At 47.8% G+C, this 19,980-nt stretch overlaps 1 protein-coding gene across 1 annotated transcript in view; it reads left to right on the top strand.

Annotated features, from left to right (window-relative positions):
• Positions 1-8,519: 8,519 nt before the first annotated feature.
• Positions 8,520-19,980, top strand: part of AHCTF1 (AT-hook containing transcription factor 1) — a 91,137-nt gene continuing 79,676 nt past the window's right edge. Inside the window, exon 1 of the mRNA XM_065400919.1 lies at positions 8,520-8,575. The gene's annotated coding sequence lies outside the window, so the exon portion shown is untranslated. The remainder of the gene's footprint in view (positions 8,576-19,980) is intronic.

Genomic DNA, 19,980 nt, shown 5'->3' with positions numbered 1-19,980 from the left:
AACTTGAAATTGACTTTATTGATTTAAAACGCTGAGCTAGGGAGACCAGCCCTATGTAAAGAGTGGATGGAGGCAGGGAGAGTACAGTCCATGACTGCTCTATGGGCTTTCCCTGTACCCCTACCTCAGTTGCCCTAGTAGAGTACTATGGGAAGTCTTTCATGCACTCATGCCCAAGTTAGCATGCAGCTGTACAGTCTGTCACAGCTCTTTAATCTACCAGTGGGAACCCTTGACGCATGTCGGTCTCTCTCATACCACTGACTCATTACAATCAATTGAATTGTTGCATGCAAATTAGATGTCTAGGAAGCATATTAATTGACTGAATCACTTATCTGACAGGCTCTGTTTAACAGTTGTGTCTGTGGCTGGCCTGACCCTGTCTGTAACTTGCATAATAAATTTGATGCAATAATCAACAACTTAGCATATTCACAACCTAATATTTTTCAAATACAGCCATACACAAGATTTCATTTAACTTGAGCTACATGAAAAGTTTGAAGTATCTGCATTATTTCCTTAAGATCAGTTGGCTGAAACCAATACTGACAGATATACTACATTTCTTAAAGGACCCAGTTTTTAACTATTTTTAATTGATAAAGTAATGTGCTTTCTAATTCCAAGAAAATTCATTCTTTACACAAAAAGTACTGGAAATTTGGAGAGAATGCATTGTATTTTTCATACTGTTGGTGTCACTAGGCATCACCCTAGGTAACTCGGGGGGGTTGGAAGACCACAAGAGTCGATGAAGCCCCCCCGCTCTAGGCCAAAGTGAACCAAAGCCCCTCCATGTTAAACTTTACTAACCTCACAGGCCAGCAGCTGGAAAGCGGTAGTGATAAGGGGAACCTACATGCTTCTAGCTGAAGGACAAAATAACTTGCAGAAGGGAACATTGCGAACAAGCTACACAGCCAAGGTCGTTTAATGTAACTGCTACGGGGGGAGGTAGGGAAGGAAAAAAAGGATAAAAAGGAAAAACTGCTTGTATCAGTGCGCTTGATTTGAGACATGCTGGTCTCCTAGTGCCTATTCATAGGGTTACCATCCGTCCGGGTTTCCCCGGACACGTCCAGGTTTTTCAGCTTTAAATGGCTGTCCGGGGGGGATTTCTAATCAAGTAGAAATGTCCGGGATTTCCCCCTTCCCCTCACGCAGAGTGCGGCGCGGCTGATTGGACGCCTGGCCTGATTGAAAGCCGCTCGCAGCCACTAGGGCCTCTAGCAGCCACAGTCCCTCCCCCTCCCCCGCTCCCTCCTCCCCCACAGAGCAGCGCGGCAGTGTTTGAGTCCACCTGGAGCCTGCAGCTCTCCCTCTGCCTGGTGAGCGGGGGGAGCAGGGCAGGCGGCGGGGAGGTGTAGAGGCTGCAGGGGCAGGGCAGGCAGGGGGTGCAGAGGCTGCAGGGCGAGTGGGGAGCAGGGGGCACAGAGGCTGCAGGGCGGGGGGGTGCAGAAGCTGCAGGGCGAGGAGGAGCAGGGCAGGCAGGGGCATAGAGGCTGCAGGGGCAGGGCAGGCAGGGGGTGCAGGGCGAGTGGGGAGCAGGGGGCACAGACGCTGCAGGGTTGGGGGGGTGCAGAGGCTGCAGGGGCAGGGGGGTGCAGGGGCAGGGCAGGCGGGTGGGTGTAGAGGCTGCAGGGCAAGGAGCAGCAGGGCAGGCGGGGGGGTGCAGAGGCTGCAGGGGCTGCAGGGCGAGTGGGGAGCAGGGAAGCACTTAGCAACCCCCAGCCAAGATCAGAGCGGGAGGGAGGAGGGGGAATGCAGGGTGCTCAGAGGAGGGGGCAGAGTTGGGGCAGGGACTTTGGGGAAGGGGTTGGAATGGGGGCGGAGAAGGGGTGGGGTTGGGGCAGGGGCGGGGGCGGGGCCGGGGCCCCGTGGAGTGTCCTCTTTTTTAAATGTTTGAATATGGTAACCCTACTATTCAGAGCTCTTGAATAAACTTTGTCTACTTCTCCACCCTGGTGTGTTCATTGGCGCGAAGCACACCGGGCAACGAACCCCGTTGTTACCCCCCTTGGGCCCTCTGTGCCGGCAACAATACAAAAGAAAGAGACCGACCTCCTACATTCAGTGCCAAATGAAACATGCTTAGCTATGGAGTCACAACCAGTGCTCCCATAGGGCTACATTGGGGTGGGAAATTTTTTTGTCCCGGGGACCACATCAGGGTTGCGAAACGGTACGGAGGGCCAGGTAGGGAAGGTTGTGCCTCCCCAAACAACCTGCCCCGAACCCCCTCCCACTTCCCGCCTCCTGACTGCCCCCCTCAGAACACCCGACCCATCCAACCCCCCTGCTCCTTGTCCCCTGATCACCCCCTCCCAGGACCCCCTTGCCTTAACCGCCCCCCGGGACCCCACCACCTATCCAACCCCCACCCGCTCCCTGTCCCCTGACCCTCCCCCGTCCCCTGACCGCCCCCTCCCAGGACCCCCTGCCCCTAACCGCCCCCCTGGGACTCCCGCCCCCCCATCCCCTTTCGGAATGTGACCCTGCAAACATGGGCGGAGGACTCAGGAGGAGCAGGGGCAGCCGCGCAGCCGGAGAGAAGCGGTGGTTTCCCCTTCAAATTGCTGCTTCTCTCCGGCCAACTGCGTGGCCGCCCGGTGCTCCTCCCGAGTCCTCCAGCCGCATTCCCCGCGCTCCCGCCACCTGCACAGCCGCTCTCCTGCCCCCGCAGTGATGCCCCTCCCCGCGCGGGGGGGTGCGCCGGTGCTGAGCTGCCTGAGTGCCCGGCCCTGGGGCCCCCTGTTGTTGGGGGGCCCATGCCAGGGCACCCTGTGTTCACTGTTAAATCTGCCCCTGAGCCGCGCCACCTGGCCGGAGCCAGCCACACCACCACGCTGCCGGCACGGCGAGCTGAGGCTGCGGGGGAAGGGGAACAGCAGGGGAGGGGTCGGGGCCGGCCGGGAGCTCAGGGGCTGGGCAGGATGGCCCCACGGGCCAGATGTGGCCCGCGGGTGGTAGTTTGCCCACCTCAGGGCTACATAGATATTATTTAGAAATATGTATTCAGGGTGCTGGAACAATTTGTATAGTGAGGGTGCTGAGAGCCATGAACCAAACTAAACCCTGTATATAATGAAAACCACTTCAAGCCAGGGGGTGTAACAGCACTCCCTGCACCCCTAGCTTCAGTACCTACGTATGCATTTGTTAATAGTTGAGAAGTAGTGTGTGATCATCTAATTAAAGAATGTATCGTTAGCATGTGCTCAAGGGGGTAGGGTTAGAGTTGCACTTTCAGCCTTATCTTTGGTATTTTCTGATTTATTTATTTTTTTGAATACTTAATAATGCAACCTTACTGTTGTGCCACCTTAGTTATTTTATTTCCTACCTGCTTTTTAGAAAAATGTAGAAATGTCTTTGCTCTGCAGCATTATACTGCAACTTCAGGAGGGACTATTGCGGGAGAGGTGGAGAGGCCGGTTTGGTAACACCTTTTTACTTAGTATTACTGTTCTATTGGGTTTAACTTTCAATAATAAACTCAAAGTACTTCTGGGATAACTGTACACCTCACCCCTCCTGGTCTCTTCAAGTGCACCACCTCTTGGTCATAGGCAGTTCTCTCTTTCTTTTGGATAAATGCATGTTTCCAGGGGGAGTAGCTTCCAGCCCTGGGGCAGCAGCTACCAGCGCTGGTGCACTGTCTAGACTGCCACTTTACATCGCTGAAACTTGCAGCGCTCAGGGGGTTGTTTTTTCACACCCTGAGTGAGAAAGTTGCAGTGCTGTAAAGTGGCAGTGTAGACAAGGTCTTAGTTATACAGTCTCTCTCAATAACTAGATTACATATCAATATAGATTCTTACATGTCAGCTCCACTTTTGTCATGCTTTCTCATCCGAAATAAACATAAATTAAATGCAATGTGGAAGTGGTCCAGGGATAGAGAACAGGGCTGAAAATCAGAAGACCTGCATTCTGATACCGGCTGTGTATAGCTCTGTGTGATCTATACATAAAAAAGGCTCTATAAATGCTAAGTATTTAATATTCAAGTGAGGGTTCAAACTGCACCACTTTTTCATCCAGACTGCTTGGATAAATCACAGATACAAAAACTTTGAAAATACTTTGAAAAAATTTCTTCATGAAGCACACTATATGGGGAAAAAAGGAAGCAAGAAAGCCAAATTCTGTTAAAATGCAAGGGAACAACAAACAATTCCATATTCTTCTTGCAAGAGTTGATAATAGAGGATTCAAACGTATTCAATTTAAACTGACAAAAGTTATGCCAGAGATGGTAATGGGCATAGTTACCTGGTGCTCATTTACATAATGTGCAGCTTATTATCCCTACTGAAACAATGTAAATGGAACAACATTAGGACAAAGGAAAGCAGGGAGATGGCTGTCATTCAAACATACCTTAAATACAGAATGCAAAGTCAGCTCTTTTTCACAATGCTGTAAAAGTGTTCTTTGTTTGGGTGGCAAAAAACAAAAGACTGTGTGACTTGACTCGGGCCATGTCTACACTACAAAATTAAGTTGACCTAACTTATGTTGGCATACAGTCGCTGCAATAATTACATTGCTTGTTCATGTCTATAGTTTTCTTCTTGTGTCAGCGGTACTCATCCTCACCAGGAGTGCTTGTATTGACTGTACTGTCAGTGTGTGACATTGTGGGATGGCTCCTGAAAGCCAGTAACAGTCACATAAGCAACACAGTGTCTATGCTGACATAATGTCAAACTAACTGCACTGACCTTGAGTCTACACTGCACGGACGTGGAGGTGGAATTAAGTCAGCATAGCAGTGTAGTTACATTGGCAGGAAACCTCTGCTTAACTGCCATCTGTAATTGTGGAGGTTCCTAAAAATCCCTAAGCACCTAAACTTTCAGCCTCTGAGGATGGATGCAATGTCTCAGGCAGGCATCCAGATGCCTATCTCACACCTAAGCCCTACCTAGGGCGATCCTCAGAGCAGGTGAAGATCCCTTGCCCGTGTTGCCTGCAGAACCCACTCTTGTAGATGTGTTCAGAACATGCCGAACTCCACACAAAATGGCTGGGGGAAAGGAGGAGAAGACGGTGGCCTCTGTGATAATCTTTAGCCCAGGGGTTAGGCTCACCTCACTTAGGATGTGGAAAACCCCACTTCATTTCCCTCCTCTGCCTGATGAGAAGGATTTGAACTGCAGTAAATTTGACCGTCCAAATGTGGACATGTCCACAATGAAGTCTGGTCTACATTGAGAATTTTTGGCAATTCTTCCACTTTTGGCCTAGTATATAGGTGCAGCATCTGTTAGGAGAATTGCAAAAAGTTCTCCATTTAGATGTAGTTCCAATGACATAAAAGGAGGAAAGGACAGTTGGAGAGAGTACAATAGGAATTTTTCTACCATATTAAAAATAGAACCACAACCTAGCACACTCAAGGAGCTCTTCTCACTCCAAGAAAACAGGTCTCAAAAAAACCCAGTCTGTTTTGACTCCAAAAGAAACTCATTGATGGCTGACATTGACTAAAACCACCAGAGATCTAAATATTCTGTAGAGCCTAGGTTTGAAAGCTAGCTATAACTGACAAATTTTATTCAACTATTTTTGGTTGTTGTTAGGAAACTTGCAGTTAGGTCTGCAAAACTATTTTTGACAACATTAAAGTGCAAAAATCTAAAGTTCTAACCTCCTGTCCTTACCTCAAATACATAGCTTAATGTAAGTTATTAAAACATTAAATCAGCACTTGCAAAATGTACCAGACTTCTACTAGCTAGAAGATGACAAGAAAGATGACTGGGGGCAAGCTCCAAAGGCAATGCCCTGTTGAGATGATGGGATCCCCTTGAATTATAAATCTCACCTGTATTACAGTGCTGACAGGGAGGTGTTTGCTTCTTCTGACACATCAGATCTAAAAAGAACCTGGACTTGGTGTACACACCCAGAGGGGGGATTCTTAATAGTTAGCTTTGGGGGACTATTTTGTGTTTAAACATTTTTTTTAATTATAAATCTCTGTTTAACATATCTAGGACTTTTCATAGATTCATAGATTCTAGGACTGGAAGGGACCTCGAGAGGTCATCGAGTCCAGTTCCCTGCCCTCATTGCAGGACCAAATACTGTCTAGACCATCCCTGATAGACATTTATCTAACCTACTCTTAAATATTTCCAGAGATGGAGATTCCACAACCTCCCTAGGCAATTTATTCCAGTGTTTAACCACCCTGACAGTTAGGAACTTTTTCCTAATGTCCAACCTAAACCTCCCTTGCTGCAGTTTAAGCCGATTGCTTCTTGTTCTATCCTTAGAGGCTAAGATGAACAAGTTTTCTCCCTCCTTCTTATGACACCCTTTTAGATACCTGAAAACTGCTATCATGTCCCCTCTCAGTCTTCTCTTTTCCAAACTATACAAACCCAATTCTTTCAGCCTTCCTTCATAGGTCATGTTCTCTAGATCTTTAATCATTCTTGTTGCTCTTCTCTGGATCCTCTCCAATTTCTCCACATCTTTCTTGAAATGCGGTGCCCAGAACTGGACACAATACTCCAGTTGAGGCCTAACCAGCGCAGAGTAGAGCGGAAGACACTTCTCGTGTCTTGCTCACAACACACCTGTTAATGCATCCCAGAATCATGTTTGCTTTTTTTGCAACAGTATCACACTGTTGACTCATATTTAGCTTGTGGTCCACTATAACCCTTAGATCCCTTTCTGCCGTACTCCTTCCTAGACAGTCTCTTCCCATTCTGTATGTGTGAAACTGATTGTTCCTTCCTAAGTGGAGCACTTTGCATTTGTCTTTATTAAACTTAACTTAGACTTAAACAGCTATAAAAATAATGATGCTTTGCTGGGGCGGAAAGAACAGCAAATTTAATTCAAAATGGGATAGATTGGATTCTCCCTCTCTTGAAGTATTTAAATCAGAAGTGGAGTCTTTCTAAAGGATTTGCTCTAGCTCAATGAGAAGTTATGGACTTAATGCAGGAATTACTGAGTGAAATTTCCTAGCCTTTGTTACACGTGTCAGACCAGAAAATCATAATGGTCCCTTCTTCCCATAAAATCTATGTCTATGACTATACCTTTCTACAATAGGAAATTAAAGAGGCTTTGTTCTTGAGTGACATCACCACTGCACCACTTTGTCATTTGAAAAAGAATTAACATTCTGAATTTTTTTTTTAAATCAGGAAAATAATATACCCTTTTCTTTAAAGAATTCTGCATGATAGTAAGCACTGTCAGCTTTGGGGCTGGTGGAATAGGACCCTACTCTCTCTTTTTCTCTTTCATGCCAGCCACAGTATCACCATTCTGAAATAGGGATAGGAAATTACCTAAAAGCTTGAATTTCAGCAGAAAAGCTTGAAGTGAGGCACATATGCTCAGTCCGTATTCCCAGCTGTTGAGAAGAGGGAGGGTGCTAAACTTCTTTCTGGATTGCTCAGTCTGGATCCTGCTAGGGTACTCCATCCTTTTGTCACCCTCTGGCTAGTGGGTTCCTAGTACATTTGAAGCACCCTGCCTATTCAGATACTTGAAGAAATGAACTGCAAGGGGGTGACATTCTTCTTTCTAAAAAATAACAGGAGTACTTGTGGCACCTTAGAGACTAACAAATTTATTAACACGGCTGCTACTCTGAAACCATTCTTCTTTCTAGCCTCAATTGCTAACCTCCTGAAGGCTGCAATGGAAGGAGGATCTTTGCTACACAATCCCTCCTTTTCTTTTTTTAGGAGGCTCTTCTGTGCCTGCATCTGCTGTTGCTCATGTCCTCCTAAGCAGCAACATCATGAAACTGCCTTTCACTATTTAAATGATAGTGTGACCACCATAAGGGCTGTGCATTTATTTGATTTAAATTAAAGTTTAAATTATGCAGACATTGGCGTGCCCTCAGTCTAATTCAGATATAGTCAAGTTGAGTTCAGGAAGTTAACATCAAAACATGGAAAAGAAAAACTTGAGTCCAACAATTGCTGTCTTTCTGGAAAAGGCTTTTCTAAACAAATAAGCCATCCCTGATGCGTTCCTAGGGATTGAATCCTTGCGCTAGTGCGTGAGACTCTAGGAGTGAAAAGAAAAAGAAAAGGAAAGAAAAAATCCTCAAATGCTCTTCAGGGGTGGCCAAAGAACAGCCCTTCCGGCCTGAACAATTTTGTACTTTGTAGTCCTAAAGAGACTACAGTTCCCGGCTTGCAATGCTCCGTGGACTACTGGCACCCGCAGTGCAGCGGATGGAGCGGTGCATGCTGGTATTTGTAGTTCTACGCCCGTTGCGTTCTGCCCCCCCCCGGGCCGCTTGAGCCTAGGGAAAGGTTGCGAATTTGAAAATTCCCGCGGTGGCGGCGGCAGCTCTCGCGAGAACTGCCCCCCCCCACCTTCCCTTCCCGGTGGTGAGCGGGTGTGCGTGGGGGGGCCGGGTTGCTGCGCAGACACTGAGTGCGGCGGAGCCGGGCAGGCCCGGGAGAGGCAGGCGCCCGCCTTAACCGCTGTGGGGAGATGCCGTCGCCGTGACCGGCACGGGGGGGAGGAGACGCGCCGGGCAGGAGGCAGACGGCGGTGACACCCGCCCCAGCAGGTACCTGCGGGAGGTTCCGCTGCAGCCCGCCCGGCTAGGCCGGCTCCGGCTCCCCGCCCGGGCACGGACGGGGGGGCGCCCTCAGGGTGGGGGCGCCGGGCTCAGGAGGGAGGGCTGGGTGGGCGGGCAGGGAGCGGCCCGGCGCAGCCGCTGCGGGCCCGGCAGGCGAGGGGGCGGGGGAGCCGGCTCCTTATGTAAGTGACCCCGGGCCGCGCAGCCGCCGCACATGGCGGTGCCTGGTGCCCAAGCGAGCGGCCGCAGCCTGTTCCCCGTGCAGCCCAACCGCGGGGAGGCGGGAGGGTCGCTCGGTGCCGCCCCGCCGGCGCTTAGGCCCGGGCAGAGCACATGGAGGCGCTGGTGGGTGTGTGGGGATCGCAGCAGCCCGGGCGGCCAAACGAGCTGTGCTTTTCCCTGGCAGTGATACTGCCTCGTCCCTAGCCCGTCCCCCTCCCCCGTCAGACAGTTTCTAGGGGGGCATGTGGACCGGAGACACCCTAGGTTTTAGGGGGGGGGGGCATGGGAAGGTTTGCAGTTAAAAGCGGGGCCATTTTTGATAGTTTACCGAAATGTAGTGCGTTTTTGTGAGGTTCCCGTGCATGTTTGACTTTTGCAGCCATGTGGCTACAGAGTCGGTGCAACTTTCTATTGCCTGCTGCTGGGTGTGTGTGTGTGTGTGTTTTTTTAAAGTACTGTGTGTATCAGTTGGTAGGGCACAAAGTTGCTGATTATAATGATGGTAAACAGTTCAGAATTTCATTTCTGGTTCTCATAAACCTTAGATATACCACGATAAGCTCAAAACTTCCATCAGTAGGAACAAATATTTTCAACCTTTGTTGTCTGATAATTTTCCTAATATCGACAGCCAGAAGGTGGTGTAAAAATGGGGCTCAGTAGCAGGGGCTAGAATCAGAATTCAGTTAAGGCTGGTTGCCTGATAGGGCGGGAATGGGATGGTTTAAGGGGTATGCTCTTAGGGAATCTAGTCTATATCAGTCTTGCCTAATAGTTGTTATTGCATGTGGGCAGCATTACAGCTTCCTGCCTCCTGGAGTGGCTGGGGATACATCCCCACTCTTTTCCTCCATTATTTCTATTTGCTTTTGTTTGTCCTGGAATCATTTTTGAAGTTTAGGTTAATCACTTCCATACTGAGTATCAGGATTTAAACTGACCAGAATCTTATTCAGTCAATCAATATGCTGGGTGTAGAACTGTAATAGGTGTATAGTCTTGTTAAAAATGACTGTCAAGTATGGTTCTGCTGAAGGAGCAGTGATAACCACTTACTCTAATAGTTTAAGATTCATTGTGTGATGTAGACAAAAACCTGATGTAAACTTCTTTGTGGCTCCCCCTCACCACAAAAAATAAGCCTGTACTATAGCATGGTTATTGCCATACACTTTTTTGGTGCAGTACTGTTTCTGAACATATGTTTGAAAATTACTTAAACTTTGCATCAAACTTTGTGTGCCAAGACTAATAACTCTAATGCAAGGTGGGAGATTGAGTTTATGGCTGCAGCTAATGCAGAAGCTCAGTGGGCTTTCACTCCTGCTGCTGCACATAGAATTCCTGAGGCAGCAGAGTGAAACTACAAAAATCATGGCTCATCACCCTGCCTCTCAGTAAGCAGTGGGTAACAGCAATAGTGAAATAGGCCTGATTCTTCTTGTATTCTGCCATAGACAAACTCTCTCTTGCCAGTGGCTTTATTACAGTGATGGTTAGTTTCTAGGTTAAATATCAAGGTTCTCATTCAAAACTTCATGGGTCCTGTGCATGGGGGGCTGTTTCTGAATACAGGTAGGGATGAGCTTACCAACTGCTACCACCAATAAATCACAAACCTATTTATTCCTTTTATGGGAAGATATGACAGAATTGCCGGCTCATTGAACATGAGCACCATTGTGCTTAAAGTTCCCTCTCTTCCTAACATTCCTCCAGGATTCATCAAATACTTCCGGGTTTAAAAAGAAAAATAGTTTTGTGTAATATAAACTGTGGATGGTGTTTTCCAAAGTGAATTCGCTATCTTCTCTCATTTCCCTTTCTGCAGACTCTTCCCATTTCCCCCCCCCTATGTACTAGAGTTTTACACATACTTTTTACTGCTAGTCAGTAAACCAGATCATCTTAACCCTTCCCCCATGCTTGTTGTGTAATAACTGTTGCCTCCCGAAGTATTAGGTCCCCATCTCCCTGGTTCAGAGTCAGCTGGGAGTTGCAATGCCTCAGATTGTTTTAACAGATTTCTTGTGTGGTTGATTGAAATGTTGACTGGCTCCAGAAAAAGTAATGTTCAACCTTTCTCATCCAATGTGATAGTTATTGTAATGTTGAGACTTTGGGTAAATGAAAGATAGTATCTTGGATGATGTCTTTTCTCCCCTACCTCTACTCAGTCCTCCTTGCAAAAGAGCATGTTGAGGATTCCCCTTACAAAGTCATCTGAGCCCTTCTTTGATTTGCTCTGCAGTAGCCAAACAAGACTACTTTTCTGTGAACCAGTCTTACGGGTACTCCTTTCAGTTGAAACTGATGGCATCTTTTGTCCCAGAACTCTGGCTTTGCTAAGTCCATGGCACGTTGACTTTCTCCAAAATAGCCCATGATAGTCCTAGAACTGAAGTATGTAGAATAAGGGGGAAATGGTTGACGCGTGAGATGCCAAAATTACTGCCTTGGAACAGGAGAGAGCTGGAAGTTAAAGGTTGGCTTATTCATGTAGCACTTCAAACTCCCCTGCTGGCTGCCTGATTTTTAGTAGCAAGGAACATACTAGTGTCATGCTTACAGGGCTAGCTGTACCTCTCTACCTACTCTCTGATGTATCTGAGTGCCCCCCCTCGAGTATCAGATCTCATGTATTTACCTCTCCTGGGTTGGAATTCTGCAGTTTTCCCACTTTGCCTGGGGCTACAGTACACTGTGTAGAGACCATGTGTACCAGCAGGTCCGACTGGGTTTGAGTGCTTCTGGTTCTTCCTTTTGGGAGTCTGAAACCAGGATGAGTGTAGTGACCAGACAGCCTTCTTAAACCAAAGTATTGTTGAATCTTAATGGTAGGAACAAATCATAAAAGGATTTTTAAAACCATCTAAATGTACATATCTTACCTAAAGTCCCCTGTAATGGTGGGCCAGGCAGTTCTAACTTCACATACTTCAGAGTGTTCCTGCGTCAATCTGAACAGCTCCCCAACAACTGCTTCCCCCTAGAGAGAGTCATTTTTATCCAGCCAGTTTTTTGATCTGATCGGTTGCTAGTTGTTAGCCCTCCTTGTCCATACTAGTTTGGTGAATTCAGCGGGTGGTGGAGTCAGGGAGGCAGTGACTTAACAACCCTCAAGTATTTGCTGAAGGTGTCTTAACCTGAGCCATTCTTTTGCTTTCCCGCTTGTTTCCCAGCAGCCCTGTTGAGTATACTGAGTAAATTCTACATTAATGTCCCAATAACCAGGTCAATATACAGAATTCATAAATAATTACAGAGCAGATCCATGTTCCTCACAATTACGATTAGGCCATATCTATGCTGGCAAAACTTAAAAAATTTCCTTCTTTGCTGGAGGAAGCCCTAGTGTAGACAAGGCTCTGGTAGCTTCTGGCAGTTATATGTACCACCATTTAATTAAACCTGCTGAAAAGCAGGTTTAATGAAAACTGTGTTAAAAGTGGGGCCAACCACTGGAGCCTTGTCTTCTTCACAATGCTCATCAGTTCAGCTGAACTGGTGTTGGAATCAGCGGTAATTACTTTTAAATGTCTCTGCTATAGACAAAGCCATAGTGTCACAGAATAAACTCTCTCCTAGAAAAGAACCCAGGGTTTTTGTGCTACACATAGCACCTCCCAAAAATGGCAAAGACAAGTGCCATATTTGGAAAGAAATGAAGCCATATTTGGAATGTCATTAAAAGCATTCACTTGAACAGAGTTCCATCAGATGATGGCCATTTGACTCTTAGGGTATGTCTACACTATGAGAGTAGTTCGATTTTACTTAAATCGAATATGTAGAATCGATATTGCAAAGTCGAACGTGTGTGTCCACACTAAGGACAGTAATTCGACTTTGTGAGTCCACACTAACGGGGCAAGCGTCGACATTGGAAGCGGTGCACTGTGGGCAGCTATCCCACAGTTCCCGCAGTCCCCGCTGCCCATTGGAATTCTGGGTCGAGCCCCCAATGCCTTCTGGGGGAAAAAATGTGTCGAGGGTGGTTTTGGGTAACTGTCGTCATCCAACCGTCACTCCCGCCCTCCCTCCCTGAAAGCGCCGGCGGGCAATCAGTTCGCGCACTTTTCTGGTCAGTGACAGCGCGGACGCCACAGCACTGCGAGCATGGAGCCCGCTGCGACCATCGCTGCAGTTGTGGCCGTTGTCAACGCCTCGCAGCTTATCATCCACCTTTCCCAGAGGCAGATGCAGATAAATCAGGCGAGGAGGCTACGGCACCGCGGTGAGGGCCTGAAGTCTGAGAGTAGCACAGACCTGTCAGAAAGCATGGGACCCAGCGCCGAGGACATCACGGTGGCAATGGGTCATGTGGATGTTGTGGAACGGCGATTCTGGGCCCGGGAAAAAAGCACGGACTGGTGGGACCGCATAGTGCTGCAGGTCTGGGATAAATCCCAGTGGCTGCGAAACTTTCGCATGCGGAAGGGGACTTTCATGGAACTTTGTGAGTTGCTGTCCCCTGCCCTGAAGCGCAATGACACCCGGATGCGAGCAGCCCTGACTGTCCAGAAGCGAGTGGCCATAGCCCTCTGGAAGCTTGCAACGCCAGACAGCTACCGGTCAGTCGCGAACCACTTTGGCGTGGGCAAATCTACCGTGGGGGTTGTTGTGATGCAAGTGGCCAACACAATCGTTGAGGTACTGCTCTCAAAGGTAGTGACCCTGGGAAACGCGCAGGCCATCATAGATGGCTTCGCCGCGATGGGATTCCCAAACTGCGGTGGGGCTATAGATGGAACTCGCATCCCTATCCTGGGACCGGACCACCAGGCCAGCCAGTACATCAACCGAAAGGGCTACTTTTCAATGGTGCTGCAAGCACTGGTGGACCATAGCGACGTTTTACAAACATCAACGTCGGATGGCCGGGCAAGGTTCATGACGCTCGTGTTTTCAGGAACTCAGGTCTGTTTAGACGGCTGCAGGAAGGTATTTACTTCCCGGACCACAAAATAACTCTTGGGGATGTGGAGATGCCTATAGTCATCTTCGGGGACCCGGCCTACCCACTAATGCCCTGGCTCATGAAGCCCTATACTGGCGCCCTGGACACTGAAAAAGAACTCTTCAACTACCGGCTGAGCAAGTGCAGAATGGTGGTGGAGTGTGCTTTTGGCCGTCTCAAGGGGAGATGGAGAAGCTTACTGACTCGCTGTGATCTCAGCGAAACCAATATCCCCATTGTTATTGCAGCTTGCTGTGTGCTCCACAATCTCTGTGAGAGCAAGGGGGAGACCTTTATGGCGGGGTGGGAGGTTGAGGCAAGTAGCCTGGCTTCTGATTACGCCCAGCCAGACAGCCGGGCGATTAGAAGAGCCCAGCGGGACGCGCTGTGCATCCGGGAGGCTTTGAAAGCTAGGTTCCTGAGTGAGCAGGGTAACCAGTGACTTTTCAGTTTGTGTACAGAGAAGCTGAACCTGCCCCCGTTTCTTTACCCAGTAAATGTTCACTATCCTCTCCAGTTACATACCCCGTTCCCCCCCTTCCAACACACGTTTAAAAATAAAATCACTTGAATTTTGTTAATGAACACCGTTTTCTTTATTACTGTTTTCGTGGGAAACAGTGTTGAACCTGGGACGCAGACTGTGGTGGGGAGCGGGTGTAGTGTAGTGATGCAAATGACGCTTCCAAACTCCAGGAATGACAGGCTCTGCAGTGGTGGACTGGTGGTTTCAACGGACCCTGCCACCCCTCCTGTTCGGGACTGTGTGTGTGGGGGGGCTATGTGACTTTGTGGCAGGGGGAGGATGGTTACAGATCCCCTGCTGCGTGGCTCTGTGATCCAGGATAAGGACCGCCGCATAAGATCTGTAACTGCCCTCCCCCGCCACAAAGTCACAGAGCACCCCCCACAGAACACTAAAACCACCTCCCAGACTGACCAGGGTAACTAGTGACTGCAATGTGTGTGTGCCCTGCTGCTGAACCTGCCCCCGCCTCTGTACCCTGGTAAAGGTGACTGTCCTGTCCAATTACCAACCCCCTTCCCCCCCTTCAGACAGACTCTCCTCTAAAGAACATGATGGAAACAGTAATTAACAGAAACGTATTTTTTATTAGCAACTACACATGAAACTGGGGGGTGAAACTTGGACGGGGGCTTGGGTGAGGCGGGAAGGAAAGGACTTGTCAAATTTTGGGGAATGAGAGCCTTCTAGTAGTAGAGCAGTCTGCAGGGGTGGAGTGAGAGTTTTCACGAACTCTGCCGCCCCTTCTTCTTTGGACTTTGGGTGAGGGGGGTATGGGACTTGGTGGCGGGGGAGGGCGGTTACAGATAGACTGCAGCGGGGCTCTGTCCTCCTGCCTCCGGTCCTGCAGAACATCCACAAGGCGCCGGAGCGTGTCCGTTTGCTCCCTCATTAGTCCAAGCAGCGTTTGAGTCGCCTGCTGGTCTTCCTGCCGCCACCTCTCCTCCCGTTCCATGTGTGAACGATGCATTTGGGACAAGTTCTCCCTCCACTGGGTCTGCTGTGCTGCCTGGGCTCGGGAGCAGACCATAAGTTCCGAGAACATGTCCTCCCGTGTCCTCTTCTTCCTACGCCTAATCTGCGCTAGCCTCTGGGAGTGTGATGCCAGGCTACGTTGGGAGACAGTCGCAGCTGTAGGAATGGGAAAAAGGGAGTGAATTCCTCAGAAAGATAAATTTAGTTGTGAACAAAGAACATAGTCTTTCTCTGTGAAGAAGACCATGCACAGCACCTATCACATGCGCACTCAGGACAAGGTCGAATTTTCGGCCTTCGCATTCAGTGCCTGGGGTCTTGCAGTGCAGATCAGAGAAGCGGGGCAGGACACCGGAATTTGTGTAGCAGGCCGACATGGTAAGCCGTAGACTTGTGGCTGCTTAAAACTTTAATAGTTGTACTGGCTTCCTTTCACATTGAAAGCAATGCCAGTCCCTGCTGCCAGCAATCCGGCAAGCATGAACTCTGCCCCTGTCCCACCCCCTCGCGGCTGTCCCAGGGAAAGATCCCTGTATGCTGCCCCTCTCCCGCCTCCACCGCGTGGCTGTAAACCGCCGGTTACAGTTCTGTAAAGGAACGGGCAAGCAGTCCCAATACTAACATTCCCCTACCTAATTCAAAGCAGGTCACCATGAGCGACATCACCCTGATGAGGATCTCAGACACGGAAAAAGAAAGAATGCTTCGGGAAAGCCTGCAAAGACCAGGGCCGTATGCCGCCATGCTCTGCAGGGCAATGATCCCGGAGTACTTGCTTGTCTCCTGGCGCGGAAATGTCTGCTATTACGGAGGACCCAATAAGGCCGCTCTCCCCAGGAACCTGATGCAAAGGTTTTCCAATTACCTCCAGGAGAGCTTCGTGGAGATGTCCATTGAGGATTTCAGCTCTATCCCCGGACATATAGACCGCATTTTACTGTAGCTGCACTGGCAGGGACTAAACAGTAGAGCAGCTTGGGCAGAACAATCATGCAAAACCGGACATTGTTAGATTTTTTTTCAATAGTTGCACTGCCCAGGACTGAAACGTTAAGCGCCTAGGGCACACTAATCATGAGAAACCCATTGTTGTTGTTGTTAATATTCCTGTTCTGTTAAAAATAAATGTTTAGATGTTTAAAACACTTACTGGATGATCCTTCCCCTGATTCTGTGTTCGGGTTAACGGCTGGGGACGGTTGGTAGGGGATTTCTGTAAGGGTGATGAAGAGATCCTGGCTGTCGGGGAAATCAGCGTTGTAAGCGCTGTCGACTGCCTCGTCCTCCTCATCTCCTTCCTCATCTTCCCCATCCGCTAACATGTCCGAGGAACCGGCCGTTGACAATATCCCATCCTCAGAGTCCACGGTCAGTGGTGGGGTAGTGGTGGCGGCTGCACCTAGGATGGAATGCAGTGCCTCATAGAAACGGGATATCTGTGGCTGGGATCCGGAGCGTCCGTTTGCCACTTTGGTCTTCTGGTAGCCTTGTCTCAGCTCCTTGATTTTCACGCGGCACTGCGTTGCATCCCGGCTGTATCCTCTCTCTGCCATGGCTTTAGAGATCTTCTCATAGATCTTTGCATTCCGTCTTTTGGAGCGCAGCTCGGAAAGCACGGACTCATCGCCCCACACAGCGATCGGATCCAAGACTTCCCGATCAGTCCATGCTGGGGCCCTCTTTCTATTCTGAGATTGCACGGCCATCTCTGCTGGAGAGCTCTGCATCGTTGCCAGTGCTGCTGAGCTCGCCACGATGTCCAAACAGGAAATGAGATTCCAACTGCCCAGACAGGAAAAGGAATTCAAATTTTCCCGGGGCTTTTCCTGTGTGGCTGGTCAGAGCATCCGAGCTCGGACTGCTGTCCAGAGCGTCAACAGAGTGGTGCACTGTGGGATAGCTCCCGGAGCTATTAGCGTCGATTTCCATCCACACCTAGCCTAATTCGACATGGCCATGTCGAATTTAGCGCTACTCCCCTCGTTGGGGAGGAGTACAGAAGTCGAATTTAAGAGACCTCTATGTCGAACTAAATAGCTTCGTGGTGTGGACGGGTGCAGGGTTAATTCGATGTAACGGCGCTAAATTCGACATAAATGCCTAGTGTAGACCAGGCCTTAGAGCCCTTAACTGTATCCTCTGCTGGAAAATTCCAGGTAACTTTTTATGTTTTTACCATTTATTTTTGGCCTCTTGTTAATTAGTGACTCTTCCATTTTAGGAGAAGCTAGCCTGTTGATCAGGATCTTTTTGCAGTTGCCAAATAGGCACAAAAAATAGTCCTTGGTTTTTAGTTGCTTCATCTGGTTTCTTGATTAAATGGATCTCACAAATAAGGATAATCTTTCATTTGATGTCCTCAGATACCTTCCTATATTCTGTGCACTTCATTACACTTTGCTTTTTTTAATATGTACTTTCAAAATCACTCATGTACCAGTGGTTTTAAACATAAAGGGACACTGCCAACTTGATTCTTTTGAAATAGTCTACTTAAAACAGTCCTTTTTGGAATTTTAAAAAATCCTTTAAAAAGAAAACAAAACAATCTTAAGGGTTGTTCTGCTCCTCTACTGATGTTTTAGGAGGCTCATTTGGGTGAGTTTAAGAGCAACACTAAACTGGCTCTGGTCTAGGGTGTCCAGACAGCAAATGTGAAAAATCGGGACAGGGGGTGGGAGGTAATAGGAGCCTATATAAGAAAAAGACCTGTGAAACTGACAGGAATTCTGTGAAATTTGCAATGAAGTAGAGAGATGGAAGCCAGACTGCACTGTGTTACATACTGCAGCATGACAAGACACCTGCTTAGATACCCTTAATAAAATGCTCAACTTTTATTTAAAACCTAGAAGATCCTTTAAATATATCAAAGGGATTAATACCAAGGAGGGAGAGGAATTATTTCAGTTTAGTAGTAATGTGGATACGAGAACGAATGAATATAAACTGGCCGTGGGGAAGTTTAGGCTTGAAATTAGACGAAGGTTTCTAACCGTCAGAGGGGTGAAATTTTGGAACAGCCTTCCGAGGGAAACGGTGGGGGCGAAGGACCTCTCTGGCTTCAAGATTAGGCTTGATAAGTTTATGGAGGGAATGGTTTGATGGGATAACGTGATTTTAGTCAATTAGGCATTAACATGCCATCGCGGGTAAAATGAGGGTCCGGCTGTAGAATCTTGCCTGTATGCTCAGGGTTCTGCTGATCGCCATATTTGGGGTCGGGAAGGAATTTTCCTCCAGGGTAGATTGGCAGAGGCCCTGGAGGTTTTTCGCCTTCCTCCGCAGCATAGGGCAGGGGTCGCAGGCTGGAAGATTCTGTTGTGGGTGGGTCAGCTTTTGTGGCCTGCATCATGCGGGAGGTCAGACTAGATGACCATATTGGTCCCTTCTGACCTTAAAGTCTATGAGTCTATAAGACCCAAAAATCGGGACTGTCCCTATAAAATCGGGACATCTGGTCACCCTACTCTGGTCTGGCCCTCTACCCCCTCTCCACATTCATTCATCTGGTTACTGCATCTTAGCTTCAGCTTTGCTGTTACTTGTCATTGGTGAACACCTTCCAGCAGGATTGGCAGAAGAGCATAATAGTAAACTCTTCCAGAGCAGTTCATGATAGGAAATGCAGCTAATCATCAAAACAGTAAAACTGACTGCATGTATAGCTGTCAAATGCCAAAAGTAAACTGAGTAGAACATATTTTTCTGGGATTTTTTATTTCAGAACTTTAGATGTTATAGTAAGCGGTAGCAACATTTTCCAATGGAAATGAGTGTATGTTGAACAGTGACCCTTTAACCTTTGCATGTGGGTGGATTAACTTAAATTGGAGGTTCAGATTCATGGTGTGTACACCACATTGCAGATTCTCTTGTCCCCTTCCCCTTCCCTTTCTAATCTACAACAATTGCCTTAATGGAAAAAATAGGAATGGATTTAATATATTTGTATGTCTTACATGATGAATGTTTGGGCTTTTTTTTTAAAAAGTTAATCACTGTCTACTTCTTATGTGTATCTTCCCTCCCATCTGTTCTGTTCCTCTCCTCCTGTGCTTCACTGCTGCATGGTCCCCTTTTCCCTGTTGCTTGGCTGCTTGCTTCAACTACTCCCTTGGCTGTACGCCCTGGCTGGCTTTTTCCTCCTCTGCACATTCTTCTCCCACTAGTAGCTTCAGTATCTTTGGGCAACTCCTGTTTCTCTTTTTCTTCTGATGTAGCAGTGGTCTGTAGGCTGGTTCCTCATTTCCAGGTGCATTTCCAGGCCTCCAGGCTCTTTTGCAATGAAAAACCTAGACTGGGAATGGGTGGTGCATTAGCACCACGTGACTTGCCAGCTTTCCACAGACCATAGCTTGTGAACCATTGATTTAAGACAAGCCTTTACAATTTATTTTAGTCCTTTAATTAGTTGAAAAGGGAATTGATTTAAATCAACAATTTACATTTTTTATCTTTAAGTATCTTAAAGAGAAATTTTGCCTCTTCACCTGGTAGAAGAGATAAAAATCTATCTATTTGATGTATTAAAAGTATAGTCAATTTATTACCGAGCTAATATTTCCATTTGGTGTCTTGTTCAAACAATGACTTGTCTTAACAAACTGCTGTTATTTGGTCTTCTTTTTTTCTATAATAAAGGTCTCTGTTGTATTTCTGACTTACTAGACATTAATTTATTCTTCAAAGCATATTAGGTTTATTGTT

The sequence above is a fragment of the Emys orbicularis genome, chromosome 3 (genome assembly GCF_028017835.1).
Source record: "Emys orbicularis isolate rEmyOrb1 chromosome 3, rEmyOrb1.hap1, whole genome shotgun sequence".
NCBI classification, from domain to species: domain Eukaryota; kingdom Metazoa; phylum Chordata; order Testudines; family Emydidae; genus Emys; species Emys orbicularis.
The sequence above is the reverse complement of the archived record's forward strand: the minus strand, read 5'-3'. Positions and strand labels throughout refer to the sequence as shown.